The 21,532-nt window shown below is 28.3% G+C and overlaps 1 pseudogene; it reads right to left on the bottom strand.

Moving 5' to 3' along the window:
* Positions 1 to 6,186: 6,186 nt before the first annotated feature.
* LOC129884360 (putative methylesterase 11, chloroplastic) overlaps positions 6,187 to 21,532 on the bottom strand; it is a 26,939-nt pseudogene continuing 11,593 nt past the window's right edge.

The raw sequence follows: 21,532 nt of genomic DNA, 5'->3' as shown, positions 1-21,532 counted from the left end.
TTTATTCTTTAAAAAATGGGTTAAAATGTTTTTTAACTATATAAAATTGAATAAAAAATCTCAGTTAATAATTTGATGCAGAAATATTTTTATTTTTAATAATTTGGTCTAAAAATACTTTTACTAATACTTAATGGGTTAAAATATTATTTCCCCAATAAATATGTTTTTTTTCTTTTTAAACACATTTATTCTTAATAGAAATATTACTTTTAAAGAATCTTATTCTTGCTTCTTCTTTTTTAAAATCACTTTAACTAATAAGTAGAAAATATCCTTTTTTTCTTTTTAATCTTATTTTATCAATTAAAATAAAATAATTGTACCTTTTTAATTGATAATATAACTCTCATATATAAGATCTTAGTAACCCCATCGTTAATTTCATTGTGATAACAATAAAAACAAATTTTAATAAAATAGAAAATATTTATATTTTTTAATTATTTTTTTGAATTGAAGTAGGATAAATATTTAGTAATAAAAAATTATTATTAGGAAAAAAATGGGTTTAAAAAGAAAAAAATAACATAATTAATTGAAGAAAAAATATTTTTAACCCATCAAGCAATAATATGATATTTTTGAATAAAATTATTAACGATAAAAATATTTTTATCCTAATTACAAAATAAATTTAAATTTAATCATCTTTATATAATTATTGGATACTCAATGAGAAGTCAATGAAAAGCTTGTTAGCAAATGGGCGGACGTTGAAGAAAAAAGGTTCGTGAGGTGCTTCTCTATTCGAAAAAAAAAAGAATAATAGAGGAAAAAAATAAGAAAAGGATGATAAATAAAAATATAAAATCATACTGATATTCTTATTCTTAAACTTAATCAAAGATAAAGAGATGCAGTCACGTAAGTTAGTGGGAAAGCATCACTCTTTTTGTTTATTTTTATATTATATATAAAAAGAAATAAAAGGTAGTTTTATTATATGAAAAAGGCTTTAAAATATTCTTACATTATATAAAATTGAAGAAAAATATTATCCGTTAATAATTTAGTTCAAGAATATATTAATATATGGTCAAAAAATACCCCTATTATTATTTTTAATTGGGTAAAAATATCTTTTTTCTAATAAACATATTATTTCTTTTATTTTGAAGCACATTCTTTTACTAATATTAAAGTTGGAAGTAATCTTTTTTTTTCTTCTCAATATCTTTTACTAATTAAAATTGAATTAACTTTATGTACTTTTTTAACTATAATATAAATCATACTTACAAGATCAGATTACCCCATCATTATTTTCATTTAAATATCGATAAAATTCTTTTTTCTAATAAAATATGAATTATTTTTATTTTTTAATAGTTTTCAAATTGAAGTAGGATAAGCACTTATTAATTACGATCCCTAATTTTAAAGTTAAAATTCGACAATCATAATTTCATAAAATACAAGTTTATTACATTGATTCAAATCACAAAATATCTATAAAAAACATCGTCGATGGAGTAATTGTTGACCTTTATTTCATTTTAACTTTAAATCAGAAATTATATTAGCATATGTTTATCCCACTTCAATTCAAAAAAGATTAAGAAATAAAAATATATTTTTTTATCTAATTAGGAAAAAAATTATCGTTATTTAAATGGAAATTAATGATGGGTTACTATGATTTTGTATGTATGGCCTGTATTATCAGTTAAAAAAGTATATGTGTTATTTTATTTTAATTGATAAAATGAGATTAAGAAGGAAAAAGTATTACTCCCAACTTTGTTATTAGTTAAGAGATATTAAAGGGAAAAAAGAAGAAAAATGTTCTTTAAAAATAGGGTTCTTATTAGGAAAAGAACGTGTTTAAAATAGAAAAAAAATGTTTATTAGACAAAAAATATATTTTTAACCTTATTTCACACCATTTAAAGATACTAGTTTAGTGGACGTGTTTTGCACGTGTGTATTGTGTTATTTAATATTAAACGTATATTTAAAGAATAAATTATTATGTATGTTATATTATTAAGTACAAAACTTTTAAAAAATAAAATAAATATTTAAGATTAAAAAGTGTAATTAAAGAGGAACAAGGAGCAAAATTAAATGTAGTCAACAAAATTTGGCATTTATATCAAAAATCAAAATTATATTGATACAGAAAATTACACTCTAAACTATAAGATAAAGAAAAAATGAATTATATTATATATGAGCATAATAATAATATAGCATAACTTCTAATTGTCACAAAATAACAATAACATGAAAGATTATTGTAAAGCAAAATATAAAATAATAACTTCTTTTATAGAAGTATTTGCTATATAATTCGTGAAAGAAAAAAACTAATTACACAAAGAAAAGAATTTTTTTAATTCAGAAAGGAAATTTAAAGTGGATAAATTTGAGAGAAAATAAGGGAAGTACCTTAATTGTAGTTAAAAAGAATTGTTACATTCAAAATTAATCATAAACCGACTTAAAACCCAAACTGTGGCATTGGAGGGTGAAGGTTGTTGTTGTGTGCTTTTTTTGTGGAGTGTTGCTTGGCGTTTTTTTCTTAATTTATTTATAAGTTTGAAGAAGGTTACTTAATAAATAAGTTTGAAGAAGGTTATTTAGATTTAAGGATATTGACGGCTAATTGTGATTTTAAAATCTTATTTATTATTATTAGGATTTTCATCAAACAAATCTAGTAAAAAAATATAATTTGATTTTAATTTTTAATCGGAGGAAAATAGTAAAAAGACGATAACGTCTAAAAGATAATCTTTTAATGAAGGACAAAAAGTTCAATAAATATTTTAAGGGTCTTCATGCTTTTAGTATAGTATAGATTACTAATTGTTTTCCGATTAAAATAAGGATGACAAGGACACAAATAATTTGTGATAAAAATCATATTATTCCGGTTTGTTATTTGCAAGTTTGATGTTTTTTCCCACTCATTTATACTCTTGTTCGTTCCTTCTATCACTAAATTCATGATGGTTATTAGATCTAAAATGTAGCTGTGATTTGTATGCAAGTAAACAAGTAATTAGATAATTAAAATCATATTGAAGTGTGAGCGTGTTCAAAAATAAAACTCATATATTTTATATTTATTTGGTTATCGTAAGATAGTTGATTGGTTATCTGAACTTTTAATTAATGAATGAAAATTCAATTTTCCGCCACAATGCCCTTCCCCCAATTTTAGAACATAGGCCTCCAACTAACCAACAAACTAGTTACAAATTAGATGTTGAATGAAATTACTACATTTCAGAGCTTCTTTAGAACTACTATGTAATTGTGATCTTTCAACTATTTCCTTTATCTGTACGATTGCCTCTTCCTTATGTACAATCTTGCCTTTGAATCTTTTCCAGTTCCTAGCACGCCAAGTATGGTATAAAATTGCTCCACAAATGGCTGATATCGTCTCCTTCTTAAATTGCTTTCAATGTTTTGTTTTAATTCTTCCGAGAACTTGTTTGATCCCCTCATTTTGTATTACAATTCATGTCCATTGACTAATGTCCTGCCATACAATCCTTGTCCAGCTGCACTTTTCAAACAGATGCACTGTTGTTTCCATTACTCTTTCCTCACATAGACAGCATTCATTATCATCCACCTGAATATGCATTTTCATCTTCCTTTCTTGAGTAAGCAATCTCCCTTGTATAGCCAGCCATACCATGAACCTGTGCTTTGGTAAAGCCAAGGATGTCCAAACTAAATCAACAATGTTCAATGAATTTCCTTGTCCCACAACAGCTAATGTAATGATCCGAATCGTCGTTAATTAAGATTAGAAGAAATCGCAAGAAAATTTACTCAACTGGGTCCCACCATCTCACCAGAGCGGGATGGTCCCGCCTTAGCGGCGGCGGCAGAATAGGAATATGGCAGCCAGAGCGGGAGAACGTGGGACAAAACTTAAGTCGTGATTTTCTTATTTCCCCCACTTCTTCCAAGGATAGGTTAGAGGTGAAGGTTACTGCAAAAGCCCTCTAAAAGGTTGTTCCTTACTTGGGAAGAAGAGGATAAGGAATCTCAGTACTTGAAGGATTTCAACCCGTGGAATTCAGTCTTGTTCTTGCCCATATGACATCTGAAATCAAGGATTTCGGCAACATTATCTCTCCACAGTTGCTTGGCGCTCAGGGAGGTTAGGCTTCTCTTATCTGAGTAGTTAAATCTATACCCAATGTGTAGTATAGAAGGGAATTTAATGAGAAATCGTATAATTAAGCTACGGGTCATGGATCACGGACAGAAATTCGATTGTCTTAGTTGTTTAATTTGAAGTGACCTGGGTAAGAGTGTGATGTGATGATTTGGGGAGTTATTGATTGTGATATTATTGCATACAGAAGAGTGAAGTTGTAATGGACATAGTAGTATGTACAGAAATATAAAATACGTCGATATTAGGGATAAACCTTAGGGTTTGATAGTGTAGGTGATGGTTTTGTTTCTCGGGTGTGTTCCATGTACTTGTTGAATTACTTCATGATATGCATATGTGTATATGAATAGGAAAATATGCTAGACCTTACGCAAAATAATCACTTGCTGTCTTGTTTTGTAATGAACCCATTCCTGTGATATAATATGGTTAGTTGTCGATAGTTGTGATTGATTTGCATAATTGGATCGAGTGTCACGTTCCGACACATAATTGGATCAGGTGTCATGTTCTGACACGTATTTGGATTGTGTGTCATATTCCGACACATAATTGGATCGGCTATCACGTTCCAACACATATATGGCTGAATTGGGTCCCTGAGAGGGCTAAATATATGTGTGTGGATGGAGCCATGAGAGGACCCGATGATATTTATATTTTTGTGTAATAACGAGGTTAGTCGTAAATGAACCAGGAAAAATGGACTTATAAAGGAACCCTTGAGTTGAGGCATGTTAGTTATAAAACATTGTGAGCATGTATAGACTTATTTGTGGGTAAATGGTGGACCGTGTTAGACCTCGATGTGACATATGTGATATATGAGTTATTCTATATTTATAGGTTTAGAGGTGGAGGTTGCTTGTTGACAAAAAGTTATTCTCATTGAAGTTTCCACGAATAACTGTGATAGTAGTAGTTGTTACCTAGAAATTGGGGTTAGTTATGAGGTGTTGTTATGGAATGGCTAGGTCCCTATGTTATGAGACAACTAGATCAAGACCAGTGATAGTTGTGTGGAACCTTTGAGTGGCTGAGGTTGTTGGGTGGTAACTGTTAGAATGAAGTGAGCAATAGTTTGGTGGGCCTATAACCCACAGGTCTCAGGTTTGTAATTAGAGTGGTAGTGAAACTCTGGTCAGTAGAGTGGTGAAGACTATAAGAGTGAAAGTAAGGAGTTTACTTATTTGGTTGGGTGGAGAAGCTTATAAAGTTTAATTATTATGACCTCTCTTATTTTTCTGTTCATATACTATGCAGTGAGTATCAGATTGATCGATAATGCCTACCAGTACGTGTTGTTTGTACTAATAATACTCTTGTTATGCTGTTTGACATACTCTGGTTGCAGAGTTAGTTATTGTAGATTACTAGAAATTTCTGGCTTAAATACTCAAGTTTTTTATATAAATTCCGCAATGCTTTTCATATAAAAGGTTAAGGTTTCTCCCACAGGTCATAGAGTGGGTGCTCACACGGTCCGGTAGGTTGGTTTGTGACAGCTAAATAGCTTTTAGTTATGGTATAAGATCCATTTTGTGATAACAAGTACCTGCCCTGCATGTACCAGCCCTGCATTCAACCCTTGATTTCATTAAGTTTCCTACAATACCAGTTGCTATCTGCACGTGCCCTGTGCTCCCATATATTACCACTCCTTTCATGTATAGTTTATGTACCCATTTAACTGACTCCTTATTCATTGCTAGTTGCCATATTAATTTCCCCACTGATGCCATATTTCAGTCCCTACTGCCTTTGATATTCAGTCCACCATTATTGAAACCATACAAATTGAACAATCCAATAGTCTCTAGAGATTAACTTCAGATTAGATTTTCTAAACTTAAAAGCACATACTATAATGATTTTTAGAAAAATAATTTCAGAAATGGAAAAGAAATAAACAGTAAACCACCTTTGATAGTATAATCACTCTCCAAATCAGAGCGGACGTATCCAGAATTTCGAGAGGATAGATGCATTATTACAAAAATGTGGATCTAATATACAAAATTTGACCGGTTTGACCTTTAGATTCTTATCACTTGAACTCATTAAAAATTTAAAATAATAGGTCCAAAATTATTTTTTGTTTATTCAAATAGTGATTTTATATATATAACTATATTTTGTGTTGAAAGTATTCATGAGATCGGTTGAACCCATTAATTGTAACAAAATCTTGTGTAGTGCTTGAGGTTTCGAGAGAAATGGCGAATGATCAGAACTTTTCATCTGGAAAACTTGTCCAGGTGGATTTGAATCTATCATGGCCTTTTGAAGGGACACTGGAATAGCAAAATCTTCTAGCGTTTTTACGTAGAATTTCGGGATAGAACCATAATTTGTTGCAGATAGGGAAAGCTTCTCTGTCAGTGGTGCAAAAGGGATTGGCCTCAATAATACTAATGTCAATTCAACATCCTGATATCAAAAAAAATGTGTCAAAAATGGCTTTCTCTAATGCAAGTAAACTCTGTTCTACAATACATACCTTAGAAGTGGTTTGATTGAACATATCTTTCAACAATGATTAGTCGAAATCAATTGCAGTTGGAGGATGATTCTTGCCATTTGTATAAAGAAACTTTTGAGAACGTTGACAAAGAATGTTCGAGCCAATCTGCACAGACATATGCAATTAGATATGTGATAGCATTCACGTTGGCATAGTTTCATTAAAATTGACGGACTTCGATGGAAAATCAAAAATATGTTTATCACGAAAGAAGTTTTCAAATTCAAGCCCAAAATGAAGAAGATTGGGCCACATGAAGCCCCAAAAGAGAGCCCAAAAAGATAGATGTTCAAAGTCAAAGTTTCCTAATTTAAAAGTTCCTTATTTGAAAGTTTCCTAGTTTAAAAGTTTCTTTGTTTCCTAGTTATTATTTTCATAAAAATAGGAATTGAATCCCATTCTATTTGGGATAGGTTTTTCCTATATATAGGGGTAGGTTTTATTATTTTGAAGACATTATGATGATTAATATTATTTGAGAGGTTTCTCTTCTATACACCTTTGTGTGTGGTGACTATGGATTTATCTTACAACTTTATATAAATGATTTTTTAAGAGGTAAGATTAATTCTTAACTTGATATTTTTTGTTCTTATTCATAAATTAAAGAAGGTGATTAGTCTTATACTAATTGTTATCTCTAGTTTCTTCGAAATAGGGTTCTAGATCACTTTTGATCTATGTTGTTGAATTGACTCTATATCATAATTAGCTTTAATTCGCTAATTTTTGAATACTAAGATCAATTAGGGTTCTTAGCACATCTTTTGAATTTGAGAATTTTTTTCTCCAATTTTGCATATCTTTCAGTTCTTGTCTTAATCTATTTATTTTCGCTACCACATTAGTTTCATGTTTATTCAAGTAACCCGATTCTTATCAAGTTATATCAGAGCGATTCTATTAAGGTTCCGTTCTTGATAATCTTAGGAGTTTCAAAATAAAACAAAAAAGAACAAAAAAAAACCTTGTCTTTGTTGGAGTAGCTTAAAAGTTAAAGTTACATAGCAAAAAAGCAAAAAAAAAATTACCAAAAAAAATTACTTGAGAATAAAGTATTTTCAAGAACTCTGAATTTGTTTTGACTCTTGATTTTCTACCTCAAAGAGGGAAAAAGAGAAGTCTAATCTTGTTACTCAAAATTGTCTTTTCTTGTCTCATCAATCCTAATTCGCCTGGGTATTCAACAATTCTTTTTCTTTCTACATCTTAATTCTAAAAGATTGTTACTAATAGAATATATATATAAATCCTGAAGTATCCATCCAAAGGTAGTAATTTCAATGGAAAAAAACAAAAGAGAGTGAGATCAATAGAGTGCAGAAAAAGCCAAATTGAGAGATATTTATTTCTTTAATATATTTTTTTGAGATATCTCAAACAGGTAAGGAAATTGAAGATGGAGCGCATAATGGTACCAATTCTGCTGAAGTATTGATCACACGATTGGAGAATATGAATGTCACCTTTGATGAATTGAGGAGGAAAAATATTTTGCATACAAGGTGTGGAATAAATGATAGTATTTGCTCTATGATTATTGATAGTGAAAGTGGTGCTAATGTGGTAAGTTCATACGTGGTAGAGAAGTTGAAACTTGCATGCATCAAACACACTACTCCTTATAAGCAACAATGGTTGAATGATTTTAATGAGCTTAAGGTGACCAAGCAATGCATGATTTATTTCTTCATTGGGAGGTATTCCGATGATGTTCTTTGTGATGTAATTTCAATGCAAGATTGTTATATCATGCTTGGACATCCTTGGCAATTTAGTAGGAATGCAATTCATGATATAAAAAAGAAGAAAGAATAAAGTTTCTCTTGAGCTAAACAATAGAAAATATATACTTGCACTTTTAACTTCATCCCAAGTTTATGAAGATTAGAAACATGTGAGAGAAGCAATGAAAAATTTTGAGAGAGAAAAGAATAAGAGGAGTAAGGGAGTGCATGTTGACATCCCAAGAGAGGAAAAAGGAGGTGATGTGTTGTGTGAAAAGAATGGAATGTCAAGTGAGGTAAAACGTGAGATCGAGAGAAAATAACAGAGAGATGATAGTGAGATCATAAAGGAGAGGGTTGATCGTGAGGTAGAGAGAGAAAAACAAGAGAGTTTGAGTGAGGTTATTTCTTATTCTAACTTTAACATTCCTACTTCTTCTTCTAGTTGTTTTGACTCTCTTGTAGGTACTCATGAGAAGGTTTATATTGAAAAATAATCATTGGATGAACTTAATTCTAAAGTTGTTGATACTACATGTCCCATTGAGCAAGTGCATGTTGATGAGAACGATAAAGATAAAGAGAATTATTTTGGGCACACCCAAGATAAGATTCATGGCAAAAAGTTCAACAATGTAATTGTGGATCTAACACCAATGAGCAAGGAAAAATGAGGTGATATTATTCCTTTGCTAGCTAAGACCAAGTACGGTATGTATAGTTGGTTTGATAACATTTTTGGTATTCCTAAAACACTTACGGTCTTTTTGGAGATAATGAACTACACTCTTAATTTTTTTGTTGGTGACTACATTAACTTTGAGGATGATGATATTTTGCTATATCATAAGTCATTGACCGTAATCGCTAAGTCCAATAAGAGCAATTCATTCCTTTTTAAAATTGAGCATGACATAGTTGATTGTGGAATCCCACTTGCTAAAAAGAGGCGTGATTTTTGTGGGAGGAAGCTTGTGAATGAGTTTGATGATTCTTCCTCTCTTGTTCAAGTGTTTTTCTGTTATAACTTGTTGGAATATAATTCTTTATATGTGATGAGTCATAATTCTTTAAGTGTCGATGATTATGAGTTTAAATGGGTGTTTGCTACTAGTGATGAATAGATACATGACTATGAGCACTTTAATGCTTATTTGAATAGATCGTATATAGAAGAATTAGTGAGTGGTATGATTGAGGATGCTTGGATATCTCATAAAAGTGTCCAATTTGATGCATGTTTTAGGGATCTTGTATCGTCTTTTTCATGCCCATTGGAGTACTTAGAGCCCGTTTGGATGGGCTTTAAGTTGGTCAAAACCAACTTAAAGTTCCTTTTTAGCTTTTGGACATGTTTGCCTAATGCTAACTTTAAGCCATAAAGTTCTTAAAGTCAGTCAAAAATGAAAAATTAGGATTCCTAACTTTTTTTCTAAGTGCTTAAAGTCATTTTCTTTGACCATGGAAATTACTTTTATATCCCTTATATTTTAACTAAATTCCCAAACTACCCTTTTTATTCTTTTAACCCTAAAATTCACATAATTTTCCTCATTTAGGCACTTTTATCCAAACACTCAACTGCTTATTTATAAAAATAACTTTCAGCACTTCAAAGTTCTAAAAACACTTCATATATAAAAGTTACTTTTTTAAGCCCATCCAAACGGGCTCTTAATTGCTAGAATTAAATTGGAGTTGCATATTTCATTCACAATGGCATCTAAAGGAGAATTTTGTTGTGCTTATATAAGTAGGAGAATTTTCTATTGGGATGATGATGTTCACATGCTTTATAAGGGGGTATTTATACATGTTAGGATTAATTGGGTTAAGTGGACGAATTTTGGGCTAGAATCATCTCTAAACTATGGCCTAAACATTAGGTACATTTGTTGACACCCAATTTTTACCCTCAACAACGTAATTTTTACAAAAAATAATAATAATACAATAATAATAAAATATATATATAAAATTAAATAATAATAATAATAATAAAAAAACGAAATATACATATATGGTATCATTATTTTAAATTAATTTCTCTCTCTCTATATATATATATATTTATAAAAATAATTCTTGAATAGAATATATTTTATTATTTATTCAAAAAAATTGTTTCAAAAGATTTTTATTTTTAAAATAAATAGCTCTGTTAATTAGTTGGATTTTAATTAATAGACTCATATTTCAAGTTAATTTATTTAAACTGAAGTTAATTATTTACTTTGTAAAAAATGAGAGGTTTGTTAATTAATTAATGCATACTCATCTTATTTTAATTTTAGACTTCTTCAATTTTAATTAAATTAAAATAATTGGCTTTTATAAAACCATGCATATTTTCAAGTGTATTTTAAATAATTTGTTATCTTCATAACACATGCATTTTTTTTGTTATATAGTCATTATCTCTTAGTAATATTTAAATTTGACTTATAAAAAGAAAATTATTATTTACCATAATTAATTATTTCGTAAATTAATAATTAGTTACAATAAGGTTAATCATTTTACTTTTGTTAAAATTAAGAAGATCGTAAATTAATTGGTCTAATTTGATAACCAATTTCACCAATTAATTTTGCGTTTTCATTACTTCTCCTAAATAACAAATAATTAATATTGAATTAACAATTTTTTATTTTTATTTTTATTCTTCCATTAATACTACAACACGCAAATAATATATATGTCATCTCCTCGTCAAAAAATAAAAATAAATAAATCAATAAATAAATAATAATAATAATAAATAAAGAAATTAAAATATATATATATTATTTATTCATCCAAAAATAAAAATAATTAAAAATAAAATAATAATATTCTGCACACCTTTTTGTCCCTCTTTTAAAATAATAATAAATAAATAAATAATTAAATAATGTTAATCTTCCGTAAAAAAATAATAATAATAATAATAACAATAAAAAAAAATATTTTAATTTACTACCCATACATATATTAATACTATATTAATAATGTCCATCACCCGTTGTCCCCTATTTAAAAAATAAATAATAATAAACATTAAATAATAATAAAATATATAATTGTTTTCTTTTCATCCAAATAATTTTAAAAAATGAATATAATAATATATATATATATATATATATATATTTTCCGCCGCACTTTTGTACCATTTTATATATATATATATATATATATATATATATATATATATATATATATATATATATATATATATATATATATATATATATATATATATATATATATATTCACCCGAATTCCTATTTAAAAAATAAATAATAATAAACATTAAATAATAATAAAATATATAATTGTTTTCTTTTCATCCAAATAATTTTAAAAAAAATGAATATAATAATATATATATATATATATATATATATATATATATATATTATATTCATCCGATTTTATTATTATTTTTTATTTATCTTTTTAATAAAAATTAAAACATTAATATTATTTTAATCCACGCGTGCCCCGCCCATCATTCTTTGTCCATTTTAAATATATATATATATATATATATATATATATATATATATATATTCACCCGAATTCCTATTTAAAAATAAAAATAAAAAAAAATATATATTATAAAAATTCATCCGATTTTTTTTAAAAAATAAAAAAATTAAATAAAATATATATATTATTATATGTTTTGTCCCCCTTCCCATATCCCTATACCATTTTTTATTCCATGCTTGTCCCCTGCACATATACCCATATTAATATTATATCTCTTTTCCAAAATATATATATTCACATCCGATTTTATTTTTAAAATAAATAATTGATGAAATAAAAATAAATAATATTAATTTATACCACGCGTCCCCATATATATTCTTCCGAAAATATATATATATATATATATATATAATAAACAAATCCAAGCGTGCACCCCCTTCCCCATATATATTCTTCCGAAATAATAAACAAATACACGCGTGCCCCCTCCCCATACCCTATATTAATATTATATTAATTAACTCATAATCTTTTGTCCCCTCTTCAATATATATATATATAAAAAAAATAAATATTCTTCATCCGAAAAATAAATAAATATAAATATATTAATTTCCCATCAATATATATATATATATATATATATATATATATATATATATTTCTTTCAGCTATTTTTTTTTCTTCTTCTATTCATTCCGTATTATTTTAATAATCCGCTCATTCCGCATTATTTAAATATTCCGCCCATTTCCTATTAATTATTATTTTTCCGCCGTTCCGTATTATTTTAATAATCCGCCCATTCCGCATTATTTAAATATTCCGCCCATTTCGTATTAATTATTATTTTTCCGCCGTTCCGCATTATTTTATATTTTCGCCCACTCCGCATTATTTTAATCATCCGTTATTATTATTATTATTATTTTTTTAATTTTTTTTTTTTAATTTCTATCTCCCTATAAATAGAGGGATTAGACAGAACAATTGGGGGCTTACACTTACACGGACAGGAGAAGAGAAAAAAAAAACGCAGACAAAAAAAATAAACTCTTACACTGATTTTGAATATTTCTTTCAAAGTATTTTTGAATTTGCACTTAGCTTTACTTTTAAAAACGAGGGTAGATTCATGACCAAATCATCCCCGTTCACTGCCCTGCAACAGGTAATATTTACTTCATGTTCCTTTGTTTTATTCGTTGTCATTATGCTTAAATATTATCCTAAAAAATGCTAGCCTCCTAATTTTGTCACTCTTTTTTTGTTTGCATGAACACTTCGGGAGCAAAAATGGAGTTTCAATGTAATCTTCATTACCTCACATGGAGCCGATATCCTTATTATTATTTTTACTATTGTTATTATTATTATTATTATTGTCGTTATTATTATTATTTTTAATTATTATTGCTATTATTATTAGTAGTATATTTATTTTCTGTTATTACTATTATTATTATTATTATTATTTTCGCTATCAATATTATTAATAGAAGTAGTAGTATGTTTATTTTTCTGTTAGTATTACTATTATTATTAATAATATTATTATTATTATTATTATTATTTTCGTTATTCATATTAATATTATTATTTTCATTATTAATATTATTAATAGAAGCAGTAGTATGTTTATTTTTCTGTTATTATTATTATTATTATTATTATTATTATTATTATTATTATTATCATTGTTATTATTGTTATTGTTATTATTATTTTCGTTATTATTATTATTATTAGTAGTAGTAGTATATATTCTTATTATTACCGTTTTATTATTATTATTATTAGTAGTAGTAGTAGTATTTTATTTACTGTTAGCATTATTATTATTATTATTACTATTATTAATATTTTCGTAATTATTATTATCATTATTATTAGCACATTTTGTTTACTGCTATTATTATTAATATTACTATTATTATTATTATTGTGTTATTATTAGTATTGTTATTTTCGTTATTAATATTATTAGTAGTTATAATTGTATTTTTTTTTACTGTTAGTATTATTATTATTATTATTTTCGTTATTATTATTATCATCATTATTATTAGTATATTTTATTATCATTAGTATTATTATCATTATTAGTAGTAATAGTAGTATATATATTTTTATTTTTACTATTTTTATTATTAATATTAATAGTATATTTTATTTCTGTTAGTACTGTTATTATTATATTTTATTATTATTATTATTATTATCATTGTTATTTTTATGGCTATTATTATTATTGTTATTATTATTATGGTATTATTGTTATAATCATCATTATTATTTTTATTATTACTATTATTATTATCGTTATTATTATTATCATCATTATCGTATTTATTATTATTGTTGTTGTTATTTACTGTTATTATTATTATTATTATTTATCATATTATATTTATTATTTATCATATTATTATTATTATTTATCGTATTATTATTATATATTTTTTTTACTACCGTTATTATTATTAGTATACTTTATTATTATTATTATTATTATTATTATCATTGTTATTATTATTATGGCTATTATTATTGTTATTGTTATTGTTGCATTATTGTTATTATGATTGTCGTTATTATTATTACTATCATTAGTATTATTATTACTATTATTAGTATTACTATTATTACTATTACTACTATTATTAGTATTATTATTATTATCATTACATGTTAAATTTGCTTTTATAATGTGAATATGTTCTCACTAATGCAATAGCTAACATTGTATAGATATTTAGATTTGTGAACTTTTAATTAAAATGAGTCATCATAATAAAAGAAACCTATATTTTTATTTAAGGCTAAATTATTAGTAAAAAATACCGCATTTAAACACGCACTTATTTCATGCAATAAGCAATATTTGCCTAATAATTTCAAGTTCAAAAATCTTTTTCCATGTAATTACTAAGCTTCATTTTGCAAAACTTTTGAACAACTTTTTATAGTTTTAATCTAAACCTAAGTTTGGCCGGTAATCGTTTTTAACGAATCTTGAAGGATGCCTAACCCCTTCCCTTTAGGATAACTAGAACCCTTATCTAGAATCTCATAAGCTAAGTAGACCACTAATCGGAGATCATTTTTTAGCATTAAAATTATCAATTATTTAGGTATCCTAATTTACCTTAAAAATAATTAGGTGGCGACTCCTTAAAATTAAATAATTTAGGAATCATCAATATGTTGTACACCGTTTGACCTCGAGTTAAAATGGGGTATAACAGCTTGACGACTCCACTGGGGAATTAAGGTCTAAACCACAACCGACTTAGGTTAATAATTTATTTTTATTTGCTTATTTGCTTATTTTATTTAAATTGCTTAATCTGTGTTTATCCTGCTCATGTGATATAATTTATTTATTATTGTTTTATATAAATTACTTATTTGTTATTGCTTTATATAAATTGTTTATTTGTTATTGCTTTATATAAATTGTTCATTTGTTATTATTTTATATAAATTGTTTATTTGTTATTGCTTTATATAAATTGTCATTTCGTTCATACTTCCTCCAATTCTGGAAAATTGACACTATCACACGTACACGTGAGGTGTGTTTTGCGCACCCACAAAGTTTTTCAAAAATCCCAAAATTTAGGAGAGTTGGCGTATGCGCGGGGTGTCCGGATCTTTTTCCGTGTGGCCGCGTAGCTTTCTCACTCGAGTTGTCCGCTCGGGAACCTTGTGTCTAGTAAACTCATTCTTAATTCACCCAGAATAGAGCTAAACCAACACATTTTTAGGACATGCATCATTTAACATGGGAGGCTTAATATCCTTGGTATATTAAGTCCATTAGTCAACTTTATCCTAATGTCCAAGTGGGTTCATGACCCCAAGTGATTTTTATCATTTGTATGTGCATTATTTGAAAAATAGTTGTGCCTGAATATGGACCATTTATCTAAATTAATTAAACCTTAAGGGGGAGGGTATTACTAATCCTTTTGTGATTCAGATAGCTATGAAGATCACAAGCTTCTATCTTGTGGAGATTGAACCATGAACATGTAAATGGAATGAAGATTTTTAGATGCGATGGAGAATTTTATTATTATTGTTGGCATGTAATAAAGCTTAATTCTATTTTTTGTATTTAATTTCGGGGATAGATTTGTTTAATTAATTAAAGAGCAATGGAATGACATATTATGGCACATTTATTTTTCAAATACGCGTTAGACCTACCTCTGGCATAAAGAGGTCACCTATATTAGTACGCATTATACTTGTGTTATGTGCTTTATAAATATTTGCATGCTTGCTTGCTATGTAACTTATATGGATTTTTTTATTTTGCAACATGAATTTAATTGATTATTACTAACATCATCTTTGTTTTTTTTACAGAAGAGAAAATTATTTTTTCTATCTCTTTATTTGATTACCTATTATAAATTTTATGTCATGTTTATAATTTTTTTTCATGTTTGCCGCATGTTTAACGAGTCTAGAGCATCGTTTAAGATCATAATTATTTTAAACTCGTGCGAACTCTTAGCGTTCTCAATTAAGATTTTCTTCCTTTAATTTTAATTTGTCATTATCTTAAAATTACTTCCTTTGACCCTTTCAATGCCTGTCCGCAACTTGCTTTTAAATTATTTTTCCTTAGTCTTTTGAAATGGGCTTAATTGTTCATCATTAGGTGTGATATTTTTGCACATTGATTCACTACTAATTTTTCTTTAGTTCTATATTCTGTAGAAATAATTTAACACTCAATCTAGTCATAGAGGTTTTGCTTATGCTCTCAAACTCTTCCAATTTATTAGTGATCTTCAGGTCATTTCTTGCTTCTTAAATTAGTAGATGTCCAAATCTATTTTGCACAATCTACCGAATTGCACTTGCCGATTAAATCTTTAACTCTTTTTTTTTTCATCAAGTTGTTCAAGAAAAAAACTGTCCAGGTGCAATACTTTGTCAATTTTTCATTCCCTTAATTCAAAATACTTGTATCTTTCCTATAATGGGTTTTCAAAATTTATCTTTTATACACCCGCTAATTCCAAGTTTTGGCATGCAAGTCGAGGAGAATATCATAGGTCTACAATTGACATTGTTTCCATCTTCGATAATTTTTAATACGCCAGTACTAAAATAGATTATTTTTTTTTCGCAATCCTTCAATTTAGCAAGTCCAATCCTTGTGCACTTGATTGATCATAATTTCCTTACCAATTATCTTAATCTCAAGCTTTTCAACAAATTCGTATTAACATATTTTCTATTAAAAAATCTTCCTTATTAGATCTACTAATTAGTTGTTAACCATACTCTTAAATGCTTTATTCTTGACCTGCTGCATACATACTCTGCGCTTACCCAAATATTACATTTTTTTTTTGTTTGACATAAGTCAACCTTTCTCGTCAATTCGTTCTAAACTTAGATCATCTTCTCTAGTCTAGAGCTCTTATCCTACGAAATTATAATTTTTTTTTACTTTATCTTCATTTGTATATTCTCATGCGCTAACACTTTATTTCGTTTCTAAAATTTTATTTTATTTTTGTCTAGCATTGAATAGTGTTTTTGGCTGCGAATCTGCATTAAGGGAAAATATAATGACAGAAGAATTGAAAGCATTCAACAACAATATGGGATTAGTGCAAGCACAAAATGATGATAACGAGAAGAATGTGATTCGAAGAAATGTATTAGTCAATCTGACAAATACCTTTAGCCTTCTTCCTACCACCACTAAGGCTTCCGGCTCAACTCAAAATATTTGTTTAACCATGCCTTCTCTCTCATCTTCTACCTACTCTTTTGCTATCCTTTCTAGACTTTGGAATGAACTACGTGTGACCTGATTCCCATTGGTAGCGGGATACGTAGGCGCCCATGTTGGGTTCGGTCTAGATAAAATAAAAAATTCACTTTTCCCAAAAGCAAAACTGGGACAGCTTTGCAGAGGACCTATAATCCTTCGAAAATACAAAGGTTATGATTACGAGCCATATTCACGCCATAATTGCTTCAAAGCCATAGCAACAAGAAATGCAGATTCAAAGCCAAAACTTCGTAGTTCAATGCAAGGCAACCATTTTATTTTATACTAACAAATTTTCTTTGAATAATGCAAAAGCTATTTTTTATTTATTCTTGAATGACAGCACCATGAGGCCCAACATCAAACCAGAATTCGCAAGATTCAAATGGTGCAATATCATCAAGAATGAAATATGAAATTCACAATTTTCTTTGAGCATAGGAATCTCTTGGAAATCAATGTCACCAAGGTGGAAGGTTCCTAAATTATGAGCAGCATATTAGGAATTTTCGTTAATGCTACACTGCACTGTTAATGTTTGCTAATACAAGAGGCATTATACGTGGGATAATTGCTACTACAAGGCATTGCATCAAGCTTGCAAATACTATATTATGAATTTTGCTTTCATGAAGACAGTACACCGAGCTTTGCACTGTATTTTGAATATTAAGTACTGCAAAGACATTGCAACATGCCTTTCATATTAGATTATCAATGTTTTCTACTACAAACAAATTGCACCAATCTCAATGCATTGCACCAAAATTCATATTTACAAGTTTGCACCATATATTGGGTTAGTCCACCTTAAAATGGGACATATCGAGTTCGTCCACCCTAAAATAGGATATGAGTTTATCCACTCTCTAATAGGATATGGGTTCATCCACCATAAAATAGGATATGAGTTCATCCACCCTCTAATAGGATACAACATATATTGCAGCACATTCCATAGGCACCCACCTTCTAATACGGGCATTGCATTACATTCTATAGGCACCCACCTTCTAATGCGGGTATTGCAGCATATTTCATAGGCACCCACCTTCTAATGCGGGTATTGCAGCACATTTCATAAGCACCCACCTTCTAATGCGGGTATTGCAACACATTCTATAGGCACCCACCTTCTAATGCGGGTATTGCAGCACATTTCATAGGCACCCATCTTCTAATGCGGGTATTGCAGCACATTTCATAGGCACCCACCTTCTAATGCGGGTATTGCAGCACTTTTCATAGGCACCCACCTTCTAATGTGGGTATTGCAGTACATTTTATAGTCGCTCACCTTTCTAATGCGGGTATTGCAGCACATTTCATAGGCACTCACCTTTCTAATATGGGTATTGCATTACATTCCATAGGTGCTCACCTTTCTAATGCGGGTATTGCAGTGCATAATATCTTGAAATTTCTTCAAATGCATGCCCAAATGTTTTTCTAATATATTCAAATGCACTGCATAAATGCTTTCAATTATTATCAAATGCACTGCATAAATGCTTTCAATTATTATCAAATGCACTGCATAAATGCTTTCAATTATTATCAAATGCACTACACTAATATTTTCCAATATATTCAAATGCACTGCACTAATGCTTTCTAATATATTCAAATACACTGCACTAATGCTTTCTAATATATTCAAATACACTGCACTAATACTTCCTGATATATTCAAATGCACTGCACAAATGCTTTCTAATGCACTGTACAAATGCTTTCAATTATTATCAAATGCACTACACAAATGCTTTCAAATATTATCAAATGAACTGCACAAATGCTTTCAAATATTATCAAATGCATTGCACAAATGCTTTCAATGCTTTCTAATGCACTCCACAAATGCTTTCAATTATTAATCAAATACACTGCACAAATGCTTTCAATTATTATCAAATGCACTGCACAAATACTTTCAATTATTATCAAATGCACTGCACAAATGCTTTCAATTATTATCAAACGCACTGCACAAATGTTTTCAATTATTATCAAACGCACCGCACAAATGCTTTCAATTATTATCAAACGCACCGCACAAATGCTTTCAATTATTATCAAACGCACCGCACAAATGCTTTCCACTATTATCAAATGCACTGCACAAATGCTTTCCACTATATTCAAATGCACTGCACTAATGCTTTCCACTATATTCAAATGCACTGCACAAATGCTTACAATATATTCAAATGCATTGCACAAATGCTTTCTTATATATTCAAACGCACTGCACAAATACTCTCAAATATTATCAAATGCACTGCACAAATGCTTTCAAATATTATCGAATACACTGCAAATGCTTTCAAACATTATCAAATGCACTGCACAAATGCTTTCGATATATTCAAACGTGCTGCACAAATGCTTCTTATATATTCAAATGCACCGCACTAATGCTTTCTTATATATTCAAACGCACTGCACAAATACTCTCAAATATTATCAAATGCACTGCACAAATGCTTTCAAATATTATCGAATACACTGCAAATGCTTTCAAACATTATCAAATGCACTGCACAAATGCTTTCGATATATTCAAACGTGCTACACTAATGCTTTCTTATATATTCAAACGCACTGCACAAATACTCTCAAATGCACCGCACTAATGCTTTCTTATATATTCAAACGCACTGCACAAATACTCTCAAATGTTTTTTTTACTGCTTTGCACAAATGCTTTAAATACAATTGCATAAAACGCTTGCAAAAGTTGCAATATTTGCAAAGACGTCATTTTCATTAATCATTGACTTGAGAAGTTGCAATCTTCATAAATTATTTGGGTTAAGGCCTCATTTCATTAATCATTGCTGAAAGGCATCATTCTCATGAGTCATCGGCTAACCCTATTTTCATAGGCTTTATTTAATCATTACGGTTCGCAAGGCCGCATTATATATACTCGCACTCTAGAGGTGTCATTCCCATAAGCTTATTGCACATTGCTTTATATTTAATATTTACTAATTGTCTTATCAAGTTTAAGTTTTGCAGAAATCGCAGCATAACGTGGAATTGTTTCTAAGCAGTGAACGGGGGATGTTTGTTGGAAAGTCAAACTCACCAACAATGGTCATGAATCTACTCTCGAACTCTACTCAACCTACTTCCATAATTCCGGTTTTAAAATCCAGTCTCGCCATTATTCGTTATTGGGACGATTTCTTTGGGGTTAGGCTTTACTTCGTTCTTCCCAATATTCTCGCCCCTTGTCGAGTCCAGGTTTTTAATTCCACTTTATCTCTTTATATTGTCAATACGCTCCCTTTTGCTTCGCTTCATTTTTCATAAACTTCATTTCAACATTGATGGCCGGGACAAAATTGGCTATTATGTCAACTTCTTTGCCCAAAAACTCTTTCATCGTCTTCGGTCAAAGAGGGACAGCTGTTGACACCCAATTTTTACCCTCAACAACGTAATTTTTACAAAAAATAATAATAATACAATAATAATAAAATATATATATAAAATTAAATAATAATAATAATAATAATAAAAAAACGAAATATACATATATGGTATCATTATTTTAAATTAATTTCTCTCTCTCTATATATATATATATATTTATAAAATAATTCTTGAATAGAATATATTTTATTATTTATTCAAAAAAATTGTTTCAAAAGATTTTTATTTTTAAAATAAATAGCTCTGTTAATTAGTTGGATTTTAATTAATAGACTCATATTTCAAGTTAATTTATTTAAACTGAAGTTAATTATTTACTTTGTAAAAAATGAGAGGTTTGTTAATTAATTAATGCATACTCATCTTATTTTAATTTTAGACTTCTTCAATTTTAATTAAAT

The sequence above is a fragment of the Solanum dulcamara genome, chromosome 4 (genome assembly GCF_947179165.1).
Source record: "Solanum dulcamara chromosome 4, daSolDulc1.2, whole genome shotgun sequence".
NCBI classification, from domain to species: domain Eukaryota; kingdom Viridiplantae; phylum Streptophyta; class Magnoliopsida; order Solanales; family Solanaceae; genus Solanum; species Solanum dulcamara.
This window is presented reverse-complemented; position numbering and strand designations above follow the sequence as displayed.